Genomic DNA, 14,365 nt, shown 5'->3' on the forward strand with positions numbered 1-14,365 from the left:
ATCATATCAATATAGATATGCTGCTGCAGGAGGGGCTTTCTGCAGCTTCTTTCAGAAATAATTCACATATGGTAATGGATCAAATGCAATGATTCTGGCTTTGTAGTAATCATACGAACAAAGAGACACAAATGATGGAGGACCTTTCTGCAGCTTCTACATCTACATCTACATCTACATCTACATCTACATCTACATCCATACTCCGCAAGACACCTGACTGTGTGTTTTTGGAGGGTACCCTGAGTACTTCTATCCGTTCTCCCTTCTATTCCAGTCTCGTATTGTTCATTGAAAGATGTATTGTCGGTATGCTTCTGTTTTTGCTCTAATCCCTGATTTTGTACTCATGGTCTCTCTGCGAGGTATATGTAGGAAGTAGCAATATAATGCTTGACTCTTCGGTAAAGGTATGTTCCCGAAACTTTAACAAAAGCCCATACCGAGTACTGAGCGTCTCTCCTGCAGAGTCTTCCACTGGAGATTGTCTATCATCTCCGTAACCCTTTCGAGATTACTAAATCATCCTGTAACGAAGTGCGCTGCTCTCCGTTGGATCTTCCCTATCTCTTCTATCAACCCTATCTGGTACGGATCCCACACTGCTGAGCAGTATTCAAGCAGTGGGCGAACAAGCGTACTGTAACCTACTTCCTTTGTTTTCGAATTTCATTTACTTAGGATTCTTCCAACGTATCTCAGTCTGGCATATGCTTTACTGACGATCAACTTTATATGATCATTCCATTTTAAATCACTCCTACTGCGTACTCCCAGATAATTTATGGAATTAACTGCTTCCAGTTGCTGACCTGCTATTTTGTAGATAAATGATAAGGGATCTATCTTTCAGTGAATTCACAGCACATTACACTTGTCTACATTGAGACTGAATTGCCATTTCCTGCACCATGCGTCAATTCGCTGGAGATCCTCCTGCATTTCAGTACAATTTTCCGTTGTTGCAACCTCTCAATACACCACAGCATCATCTGCAAAAAGCCTCAGTTAACTTCCGATGTCATCCACAAGGTCATTTATGTATATTGTGAATAGCAACAGTCCTATGGATGTCTCTATAGGCCTCCTGGCTCAGCAGCTGTTGTCGCTGAGCACCTGAAGGGTAATTTGGAAAATATTTTGAGCAGATTTCTCCACCATGTTATAGTTCATGGTGGAGATTTTAATTTGCCAGATATAGACTGGGAGACTCAAACGTTCATAACGGATGGCAAGGACAAAGAATCCAGTGAATTTTTTTTTAAGTGCTTTATCTGAAAAATACCTTGAGCAGTTAAACAGAGAACCAACTCATGGCGATAACATATTAGACCTTCTGGTGACAAAAAGACCTGAACTATTTGAAACAGTGAATGCAGAACAGGGAATCAGCAATCATAAAGCAGTTACTGCATCGATGATTTCAGCCATAAATTGAAAAATTAAAAAAGGGAGGAAGATTTTTCTGTTTAGCAAAACTGACAAAAAGCAGATTACAGAGTACCTGACAGCTCAACACAAAAGTTTTGTCTCAAGTACAGATAGTGTTGAGGATCAGTGGACAAGGTCAAAACCATCGTACAATATGCGTTAGATGAGTATGTGCCAAGCAAGATCGTAAGAGATGGAAAAGATCCACCATGGTACATCAACCGAGTTAGAAAACTGCTGCGGAAGCAAAGGGAACTTCACAATAAACATAAACATATCCAAAGCCTTGCAGACAAACAAAAATTATGCGAAGTGAAATGTAGTGTGAGGAGGGCTATGTGAGAGGCACTTAATGAATTCAAAAGTAATGTTCTATGTACTGACTTGGCAGAAAATTTAAGAAATTTTGGTCTTACGTCAAAGCGATAGGTGGATCAAAACAAAATGTCCTGACACCACAGATGACAAAAGGGTAGATACCAAAATAGACGACAGAGTGATAGAGAAAAAATTAAAATCACACAAAAGAGGAAAGCCCACTGGACCTGAAGGGATACCAGTTAGATTTTACACAGAGCACGCGATGGAACTTAGCCCCCTTCTTGTAGCAGTGTACCGTAGGTCTCTAGAAGAGCATAGCATTCCAAAGGATTGGAAAACAGCATGGTCTTCCCCATTTTCAAGAAGGGACTTCGAACAGATGTGCAGAACTATAGACCTATATCTCTAATGTTGATTAGTTGTAGAACTTTGGAACACGAATTATGTTAGAGTATAATGAGTTTTCTGGAGACTACAAACCTACTCTGTAGGAATCATCATTTGTTTTGAAAAAGACGGCCATGTGAAACCCAGCTCTTGCTAATCATCCACAAGACTCAGAGGACCATAGACATGGGTTCACACTTAGATGCCGTGTAACTTCTTTCAGAAATACTTCACATAAAGTAATGGATAAAATGCAATGATTCTGGCTTTGTAGTAACCTTACTAACAAAGAGAAGCAAATGAGAGATTAGCTTTCTGTAGCTCTTCTCAGAAATACTTCACATAGTGTAATGGATGAAATGCGATGAATCTGGCTTTGTAGTAACCATACCAACAAACAGACGCCAATGGGGGATGAGCCTTCTGCAGTTTCTCACAGAAATGCTTCACAAAGGGTAATGCATGGAATGCATTGATTCTGGCTTTGTAGTAACCGGAAGAACAGAGAGAGGCAAATGAGGGAGGAGCTTTCTGTAGCTTCCCTTAAAAAATTTCACATAGGGTAAAGGACCAAATGTGATGATTCTGGCTTTGTAGTCACTTCTCCAATAAAGAGACACCTATGAGGCAAGCGCATTCTGCAGCTCCTCTCAGAAATACTTCACGAAGTGTAATGGATAAAATGCGATGATTCTGACTTTGTAATAACCTTACCAACAACGACACGTCTTTGAGGGAGGAGCTTTCTGCAGCTCCTCTCAGAAATAGTTCACATAGGGTAAGGGATGAAATGTGATGATTCTGGCTTTGTAGTAACCATACCAACAAAGAAACAGAAATGAGGGACGAGCTTTCTGTAGCTTCTTTTAAATACCTCACATCAGGTAGTGGATGAAATGTGATGATTCTGTCTGTGTAGTAATCATACCAACAAACAGATGTAAATGAGGGAGGAGCTTTCTGTAGCTTCTCTTATGTACACCACATCAGGTAATAAATGAAATGTGATGATGCTGTCTGTGTAGTAATCATACAAACAAAAATTGCAAATGAGGGAAGGGCTTTCTGTAGCTTCTCTCAGAATTACTTCACATAAGGTAATGGATGAATTGCGATGATCCTGGCTTTGTAGTAACGTTACCAACAAATGTACACGTATGAGGGGAGAGCTTCCTGCAGCTTCTCTCTGAAATACTTCACATGGGGTAATAGATGAAATGCGAATATTCTGGCCTCTGTAGTAATCATACCAACAAACAGTCACAAATGAGGGAAAAGCTTTCTTTAGCTTCTTTCAGAAATACTTCACATTGTGTAATGGACACCCCATGAACAATGGACCTTCCCAATCGTGGGGAGGCTTGCGTGTCTCTGTGATACAGATAGCCATACCGTAGGTGCAACCACAACGAAGGGGTATTTGTTGAGAGGCCAGACAAATGTGTGGTTTCTGAAGAGGGGCAGCAGCCTTTTCAGTAGCTGCAAGGGCAACAGTCTGGATGATTGACTGATCTGGCCTTGTAACAATAACCAAAACGGCCTTGCTGTGCTTGTACTGTGAACGGCTGAAAGCAAGGGGAAACTTCCTGAGGGCATGCAGCTTTACTGTATGATTAAATGATGATTGGGTCCTCTTGGGTAAAATATTCCGGAGGTAAAATAGTCCCCCAATCTGATCTCCAGACGGGGACTACTCAAGAGGATGTCATTATCAGGAGAAAGAAAACTGGTGTTTTACGGATCGGAGCATGGAATGTCAGATCCCTTAATCTAGCAGGTAGGTTAGAAAATTGGTGAAGTTCCGTGGCAGGAGGAACAAGACTTTTGGTCAGGTGACTACAGGGCTATAAACACAAAATCAAATAGAGGTAATGCAGGAGTAGGTTTGATAATGAGTAGGAAAATATAAATGTGGGTAAGCTACTACAAACTGCATAGTGATAGCATTATTGTGGCCAAGATAGATACGAATCCGACACCTACTACAGTAGTACAAGTTTATAGGCCAACTAGCTCTGCAGATGATGACTAAATTGAAGAAATGTATGATGAGATAAAAGAAATTATTCAGATAGTGAAGAGAGGTGAAAATTTAATAGTCATGGGTGACTGGAATTCGAGTGTAGGAAAAGGGAGAGAACGAAACATAGTAGGTGGATATGGATTGGGGCTAAGAAATGAAAGAGGAAGCCGCTTGGTAGAATTTTGCACAGACTTCAACTTAATCATAGCTAACACTTGGTTTAAGAATCATGAAAGAAGGTTGTATACATGGAAGAACCCTGGAGATACTAAAAGGTATCAGATAGATTATATAATGGTAAGACAGAGATTTAGGAATCAAGTTTTAAATTGTAAGACATTTCCAGGGGCAGAGGTGGACTCTGACCACAATCTATTGGTTATGACCTGTAGATTAAAACTGAAGAAACTGCAACAACGTGCGAATTTATGGAGATGGGACCTGGATAAACTGAAAGAACCAGAGTTTGTACAGAGTTTCAAGGAGAGCATAAGGGAACAATTGACAGGAGTGGGGGAAAGAAATACAGTAGATGAAGAATGGCTAGCTTTGAGAGATTAAGTAGTGAAGGCAGCAGAGGATCAAGTAGGTAAAAATACGAGGGCTGCTAGAAATCCTTGGGTGACAGAAGAAATATTGAATTTAATTGATGCAAGGAGAAAATATAAAAATGCAATAACTGAAGCAGGCAAAAAGGAAATCAAACGTCTCAACAATCAGATCGACAGGAAGTACAAAATGGCTAAGCAGGGATGGCTAGAGGACAAATGTAAGGATGTAGAAGCTTATCTCACTAGGGGTAAGATAGATATTGCCTACAGGAAAATTAAAGAGACTTTTGGAGATAAGAGAACGACTTGTATGAACATCAAGAGCTCAGATGGAAACCCAGTTCTAAGCAAAGAAGGGAAAGCAGAAAGGTAGAATGAGTATATAGAGGGTCTATACAAGGGTGATGCAATTGAGGACAATATTATGGAAAAGGAAGAGGATGTAGATGAAGATGAAATGGGAGATACGATACTGCGTGAAGAGTTTGACAGAGCACTGAAAGACCTGAGTTGAAACAAGGCCCCCAGAGTAGACAACATTCCACTGGAACTACTGACAGACTTGGGAGTGCCAGTCCTGACAAAACTCTTATCATCTGGTGAGCAAGATGTATGAAACAGGCGAAATACCCTCAGACTTCAAGAAGAATATAATAATTCCAATCCCAAAGAAACCAGGTGCTGACAGATGTGTAAATTACCGAACAATCACTTTAATAAGCGACAGCGGCAAAATACTAACACGATTTCTTTACAGACGAATGAAAAAACTAGTAGAAGCTGACCCCAGGGATGATCAGTTTGGATTCTGTAGAAATACTGGAACACATGAGGCAATACTGACCTTACGACTTATCTTAGAAGAAAGATTAAGGAAAGGCAAACCTATGTTTCTCGCATTTGTAGACTTAGAGAAAGCTTTTGACAATGTTGATTGGAATACTCTCTTTCAAATTCTAAAGGTGGCAGGGGTAAAATACAGGGAGCGAAAGGTTATTTGCGATTTGTACAGAAACCAGATGGCAGTTATAAGAGTCGAGGGGCATAAAAGGGAAGCAGTGGTTGGGAAGGGAGTGAGACAGGGTTGTAGCCTCTAACTGATGTTATTCAATCTGTATATTAAGCAGGCAGTAAAGGAAACAAAATAAAAATTCTGAGTAGGTATTAAAATCCATGAGGAAGAAATAAAAACTTTGAGGTTTGCCGATGACATTGTAATTCTGTCAGAGACAGCAAAGGACTTGGAAGAGCAGTTGAATAGAATGGAGAGTGTCTTGAAAGGAGTATATAAGATGAATATCAACAAAAGCAAAATGAGGATGAGGGAATGTACTCGAATTAAGTTGGGTGATGCTGAGGCAATTAGATTAGAAATGAGACACTTAAAGTAGTAAATGAGTTTTGCTATTTGGGAAGCAAAATAACTGATGATGGTCAAAGTAGAGAGGATATAATATGTAGACTGGCAATGGTAAGGAAGGCATTTCTGAAGAAGATAAATTTGTTAACATCGAGTATAGATTTAAGTGACAGGAAGTCATTTCTGAAAGTATTTGTATGGAGTGCAGCTATGTATGGAAGTGAAACATGGACGATAACTAGTTTGAACAAGAAGAGGATACAAGCTTTCTAAATGTGATGATTCTGGCTTTGTAGTAACGTTATCAACATAGAGACGCCTCTGAGTGAGGAGCTTTCTAAAGCTCTTCTCAGAAATACATCACATACAGTAATGGATAAAATGTGATGATTCTGGCTTTCTAGTAACCAATCAAAGAAACGGATATGAGGGAAGAGTTTTCTGTAGCTTCTCTGATAAACTTCATATCAGGTAATGGATGAAATGTGATCATTCTATCTGCATAGTAATCATACCAACAAACAGACGCCTATGAGGGGGCAGCTTTCTCCAGTTTCTCTTTGAAATACTTCACATAGTATAATGGATGAAATGTGATGATTCGCGGTCTGTAGTAAACCTTCCAACAAAGAGACACAAATGAACATGGAGCTGTCTGTAGCTTCTCTCAGAAATGCTTCACATAGGGTATGGATGAAATACGATGATTCTGGCTATGTAGGAACCCTAACAACAGATAGATGCCTATGAGGGAGGAGCTTTCTGCAGCTTCCCTCTGAAATACTTAACATAGGGTAATGGATGAAAATGATTATTCTGGCTTTAGAGTAAGCATACCAACAAAGAGACACAAATGAGGGAGGAGCCTTCTGCGGCTCCTCTCATAAATACTTCACATCAGGTAAAAGTTGAAAAGTCATGATTGGGTCTGTGTACTAATCATACCAACAAACAGATACAAGAGAGGGAGGAGCTTTCCGCAACATCTCTCAGATATACTTCAAATAGGGTAATAGATGGAATGCGAATATTCTGCCTTTGTACTAACCATACCAACAAAGAGACGCAAGTGAGGGAGGAGCTTTCTGTAGCTTTTATCTGAAATACACCACATAGGGTAATAGATGAAATGGGATGATTCTGGGCTTGTAGTAACCATACCAACAAACAAACACAAGTGCGGGTGGAGCTTTCTGTAGCATCCCACAGAAATATTTCACATCAGGTAAGGGATGAAAAGTAACCATAGTGTCTGTGTACTAATCATACCAACAAACAGATGCAAGTGAGGGATGAGCTTTCTGCAGCTTTTCTCTGAAATACATCAAATAGGGTAATAGATGAAATGCAATGATTCTGGCTTAGTAGTAAACTTACCAACCAATGCACGACAATGTGGTAGGTGCTTTCTGTAGCTTCCCTCAGAAATACTCCATATCAGGTAATGGGTGAAATGTAATAATTGTGTTTGTGTACTAATCATACCAACTAACAGATGCAAGTGAGGGAGGAGCATTCTGTAGCGTCCCTCAGAACTACTTCACTTCAGGAAATGGATGAAATGTAATGATTGTGTCTGTTTAATAAAACCAACAAACAGATGCAAGTGAGGGAGGAGCTTTCATCAACTTCTCTCTGAAATACTTCACATATGCTAATGGATGAAATGAGATTATTTAGGCTTTGTAGTAACCATACCAACAAAGAGACGTAAACAAGGGAGGAGTTGGAGGAGCGTCCTGCAGCTTCTCTCAGAAATACTTCACATAGGGTAATAGATTAAATGCGAGGGTCTGGCTTTGTAGTAACCATACCAACAAACAAACACAAATGAGGGTGGAGCTTTGTGTAGCCTCCCTCAGAAATACTTCACATCAGGTAATGGATGAAATGTAATGATTGTGTCTGTGTACTAATCATACCAACTGACAGATACAAGTGAGGGAGGAGCATTCTGTAGCGTCCCTCAGAACTACTTCACATCAGGAAATGGATGAAATGTAATGATTGTGTCAGTTTAATCAAACAAACAAACAGATGCAAGTGAGGGAGGAGCTTTCATCAGCTTCTCTCTGAAATACTTCACATATGCTAATGGATGAAATGAGATTATTTAGGCTTTGTAGTAACCATACCAACAAAGAGACGTAAACAAGGGAGGAGTTGGAGGAGCGTCCTGCAGCTTCTCTCAGAAATACTTCACATAGGGTAATAGATTAAATGCGAGGGTCTGGCTTTGTAGTAACCATACCAACAAACAAACACAAATGAGGGTGGAGCTTTCTGTAGCCTCCCTCAGAAATACTTCACATCAGGTAATGGATGAAATGTAATGATTGTGTCTGTGTACTAATCATACCAACAGATGCAAGTGAGGGAGGAGCTTTCTGCAGCTTCACTCATAAATACTTCACATAGGGTAATAGATGAAATGCGATGATTCTGGGCTTGCAGTAACCGTACCAACAAACAAACACAAGTGCGGGTGGAGTTTTCTGTAGCATCCCACAGAAATATTTCACATCAGGTAAGGGATGAAATGTAACCATAGTGTCTGTGTTGTAATCTTACCAACAAACAGATGCAAGTGAGAGAGGGGCATACTACAGCTTGTCTCAGAAATACTTCACATAGCGTAGTAGATGAAATGCGATGTTTCTGGCTTTGTAGTAACCATACCAACAATCAAACGCAAATGAGGGAGGATCTTCCTGCAGCCTCTGTCTTAAATACATCACAAAGAGTAATGGATGAAATGCAATTATTCTGGCTTTGTATTAACCATACCAACAATCAAACCAAAATGAGGTGGGAGCTTTCTGTAGCTTGTCTCAGAAATACTTCACATAAGGTAATGAATGAAATGTAATGATTGTGTCTGTGTACTAATCATACCAACAAACAGATGCAAGTTAGGTTGTAGCTTTCTGCAGCATCTGTCATAAATACATCGCATTGGGTAAAATATGAAATACGATGACTCTTGCTTTCTAGTAACCATACAAAAAATCAAACACAAATGTGGTAGAAAGCTTTCTGTAGCTTTTGTCAAAAATATTTCTCGAAGTCCAATAGATGAAATGTGTTGATTCTGGCTTTGTAGTAACCATACCAACAAACAAACGTAAATGAGGGGCGAGCTTTCTGTAGCATCCCTCAGAAGAACTCAACATCAGCTAATGGATGAAATGTAAAGATTGTGTCTGTGTGATAATCATACCAACAAACAAATGCATGTGAGGGAGGAGCTTTCTGCAGCTTCTCTCTGAAGTGCATCATTAAGGGTAAAAAATGAAATCCGATGATTCTGCCTTTGTAATAACCATACCAATAACCTAAGGCAAATGTGGGAGGAGCTTTCTGTAGCTATTCTCAGAAATAGTTCACACAGGGTAATAGATGAATTGCGATGAATCTGGCTTTGTAGAAACCATACCAACAAACATATGCAAATGATTGAGGAGCTTTCTGTAACTTCCCTCAGAAATACTTCACATCATGGAATAAATGAAATGTATTGATTGTGTGTGTGTACTAAACATACCAACAAACAGATGTAAGTGAGGGACGAGCTTTCTGCGGCTTCTCTCAGAAATACTTCACATTGGGTGAAAAATGAAATGCTATGATTCTGGCTTTGTAGTAACCTTAAGAACAAACAAACACAAAAGAGGGTGGAATGTTCTGTAGCTTCCATCAGAAATATTTCACATCAGGTGATGTGTGATATGTAATGATTGAGTCTGTATTCTAATCATATCAACAAACAGATGCAAGTGAGGGTGAAGTAACTGCAGCTTCTCTTTGAAATACATCACATAATGTAATAGATGAACTGCGATGATACTGGCTTTGTAGTAACCATACAAACAAACAAACGCAAGTGATGGAGGAGCTTTTTGTAGTTTCACTCAGAAATTCTTCACATTGTGTAATAGATGAAACGCGATGTTTCTGGCTTGTAGTGACCGTACCAACAGATGCAAGTGAGTGAGGAGCTTTCTACATCTTCCCTCAGAAATACTCCACATCAGGTAATGGATGGAATGTAATGATGGTGTCTGTGTACTAATCATACCAACAAACTGATGCAAATTAGGGAAGAGGTTTCTGGAGCTTCTCTGTGAAACACATCACGTAGGGTATTGTGTGAAATGCAATGATTCTTACTTGGTAGAAGACATACCAACAATCAAATGCAATTGAGGAAGGAGCTTTCTTTAGCTTCCCCCAGATATACCTCACATCTGGAAATGGATGAAATGTAATGATTGTGTCTGTGTACTAATCATACCAACAAACAGTTGCAAGTGAAGGAGAAGCTTTCTGCAGCTTCACTCTGAAATACATCACAAAGGGTAGTTGATGAAATGCAATGAATCTGGTTTTGTAGTAACCATACCAACAAACAACCGCAAATGACGGAGGAGCATTCAGTAGCTTCTCTCAGAAATACTTCACATCATGTAATAAATGAAATATAATTGTTGTGTCTGTGTACTAATCATACCAACAAACAAATGCAAGTGAGGGAGTAGCTTACTGCAGCATCTGTCTGAAATACATCACATATGGTAAAATATGAAATACGATGTTTCTTGCTTTGTAGTAACCATACCAAAAAACAAAACCAAATGAGGTAGGAGCTTTCTGTAGCTTTTCTTGAAAATATTTCACATAGTGCAATAGATGAAATGCGTTGATTCTGGCTTTGTAGTAACCATACCAACAAACAAACATAAATGATGGGCAAGCTTTCTGTAGCATCCCTCAGAAATACTCCACATCAGGTAATGGATGAAATGTAGTGATTGTGTCTGAGTACTAATCATACCAACAAACAGATGCACATGAGTGAGGAGCTTTCTGTAGCTTCTCTCACAAATACTTCATATACGTATAGGATGAATTGCGATGATTCTGGCTTTGTAGTAACCATACCAACAAACAAACGCAAATGAGGGAGGAGCTTTCTGTTGATTTCCTCAGAAATATTTCACATAGTTTAATAGGTGAAATGCTATGATTCTGGCTTTGTACTAACCATACCAACAATCAGATTAAAGGGAGGGTGGAGCTTTCTGCAGCTTCTCTCTGAAATACATCACATAGGGTAATAGATGAAATGCAATGATTCTGGCTTTGTAGTAACCATACCAACAACCAAACGCAAATGAGGGAGGAGCTTTCTGTAGCTTACCTCAGAAATACATCACATCAGGTAATGGATGAAATGTAATGACTGTGTCTCTGTACTAATCATAAAAACAACCATATGCAAGTGAGGGAGGAGCTTTCTGACCTTCTCTCTGAAATACATTACATTGGATAATAGATGAATTCTGATGATTCTGCCTTTGTAGTAACCATACCAACAAACATACGCAAATGATTGAGGAGCTTTCTGTAGCTTCCCTCAGAAATACTTCACATCAGGTGATGGATTAAATATAATGATTGTGATGGTGTACCAATCATACCAACAAACAGATGCAAGTGAGAGATAAGCTTTCTGAGGCTTCTATCTGAAATACACCACATAGGGTAAAATATGAAATACGATGAATTTGGCTTTGTAACAACCATCCCAACAAACTAACGCAAATGAGGGAGAAGCTTTCTGTAGCTATTCTTAGAAATACTTCACTAAGGGTAATAGATGAAGTGCGATTATTCTGGCTTTGTAGTAACAATACTAACAAACAAACGTAAGTGATGGTGCAACTTTCTGTAGCTTCCCTCAGAAATACTTCACATCAGGTAAATGATAAGTAGCTGGAACTATTCTGGAATTTGTATCTATCATCGCCACCAAGAAATGACAGAGTCCAGCAATTCTACCCGCAATTCCACCTACTGACATGCAGTCGCCACTACATTGCGCAATCACTGTAATCGAGTACTATAATGATGTACAGTGATGGATCAGCTAAATGGATGTTTAGTGTGTGCAAATATAAGGTAATTTATAACTGAGTTTATGTACCTACCTTGATTTTTCTCCTTACCATAACACCTATCAGGTTCCTCTCCGTTTGAAGTAAAGAGATTTCCAAGTGTCCCTACTGAAAGAACATTAAAGACCAGTGTTTTTGCTAATTAATGCCTCATGAACATAGAAAAAGAAAGTTAATGAAAGTAATTTTCCTAATAATACTGCTTATTAATGCATTGTTGCCAACTTCAAATTAAAAAGTTCGTGAGGCTGAGGCTTATAAAGTTTTGCTTCGTAAATGATCTCATTACCACCTGTTGTAAATCACAGAAGGTGAGTCAGTATCTTACATATATGTTAATTTTGTGTGTCAATGTAGTAAAAGTGGAAAACTGCAGTGTGGAACATTATATACTCAAGTCTGCTAAGTGTATGTCTCTCCTGTGTTTTAGAAGTGCTTATTAATAATATAACAGGATCCACAGTTTGTATATTGGGTTAATGCTTGGTAACAAGTAACAGAAAGACCACTAATTAGGAAAACCTTAATTTCTTTAATCAAATGATAGTGAGGAGCAACCTGTAAGTGGACTCAAATTAACTTTCGTTTTAAATAGTAACGCACTTAACTGAGAGAGACTTAACCTATATCCAATTAATGATTCTGCAGTTAGTAGTAATAATGTTATAAAGACCATTCAGTTTGTGTAAGCCCTGAAAGTAATAGTGTGTTTCAGTATCTGTTATAATTTTGCAAATAGTTTGTGCTGCTTTAACTGTTAGTTTCAATCTTACCGTACCCACATGAATGTGTCAAGAGTATACTGCTCTCGCATGTGACAATGTATAGGTTGTGTTTATCCATTCAAGTTACTAATAACTATTTTCTTGAACGAGAATGTTAATCATTCTCTTGCCTACTTAGGCTGGCGACCGTTTTCTTTACCTGTTAAACAGTGCAGATAGGCAAAATTTTGTTTATTACTGTTCAAATATTTCCGTAATTCTGACTTTCATTTCCGATAAGCCACTTCCGTTAGGTACAACACGGTCAACACAACAAAATTCCTCCCAGAGGGTAACACTGCTCTGTTGCATTATACCATAATTGCTTTAATAATATTGTTTTACTTCACAACCTGCTTTAAGGTTATGGTTCAGCAGCAGCAGACAATAGTGTTATAAGCTTTCTGCAGCTTCCCTCAGAAATATTTCACATCAGGTAATGGATGAAATGTAATGATTGTGTCTGTGTAGTAATCATTCCAACAAACAGATGCAAGTGAGGGAGGAGCTTTCTGCAGCTTCCCTCTGAAATACATCACATAGGGTAATAGATGAAATGTGATGATTCTGGCTTTGTAGTAACCACACCAACAAACAAACGCAAATGACGGAGGAGCTTTCTGTAGCTTCCCTCAGAAATACTTCACATCAGGTAATGGGTGAAATGTAATGATTGTGTCTGTGTACTAATCATTCCAACAAACAGATACAAGTGAGGAAGGAGCTTTCATCAGCTGAAATAAATCACATAGGGTAATGGATGAAATACAATGATTCTGGCTTTGTAGTAACTATAACATCAAACAAACGAAAATGAGGGAGGAGCTTTCTGTAGATTTCTTTAGAAATACTTAACATTGGGTAATAGATGAAATGTGATGATTCTGGATTTAAAGTAGCCATACTAACAAACAAATGCAAATGAGGGTGGAGTTTTCTGTAGCTTCCCTCAGAATTATTTGACATCAGGTAATGGATGAAATGTAATCATTGTGTCTGTGTACTAATCATACCAACAAACAGATGCAAATGAGGGAGGAGCTTTCTGCAGCTTCTATCTGAAATACATCACATAGGGTAAAATATGAAATAAGATGATTCTGGCTTTGTAATAACCAGCCCAACAAACTAAGGCAAATGAGGGATGAGCATTTTGTATCTATTCTCAGAAATACTTCACATAGGGTAATAGATGAAATGCAACGATTCTGGCTTTGTAGTAACCATACCAACAAACTAAACGCAAATGACACTTGAGCTTTCTGTAGCATTTTTTAGAAATACTTCACATAGGGTAATAGATGAAATGCGATGATTCTGGATTTGTAGTAACCATACCAACAAACAAACACATTTCACTCATAAATACTTCATATCAGGTAATGCATGAAATGTAATGATTCTGTCTGTGTACTAATCGTACCAACAATCAGATGCAAGTGAGGGAGAAAATTTCTGCAGTCTCTTTCTGAAATACATCGCATGGAGTAATAGATGATATTCAAAGATTCTGGCGTTGTAGTAACCATACCAACCAACAAATGCAACTGAGGTAAGATCTTTCTGTAAAT

Source organism: Schistocerca gregaria, unplaced genomic scaffold (assembly GCF_023897955.1).
Source record: "Schistocerca gregaria isolate iqSchGreg1 unplaced genomic scaffold, iqSchGreg1.2 ptg000491l, whole genome shotgun sequence".
In the NCBI taxonomy this organism is placed as follows: domain Eukaryota; kingdom Metazoa; phylum Arthropoda; class Insecta; order Orthoptera; family Acrididae; genus Schistocerca; species Schistocerca gregaria.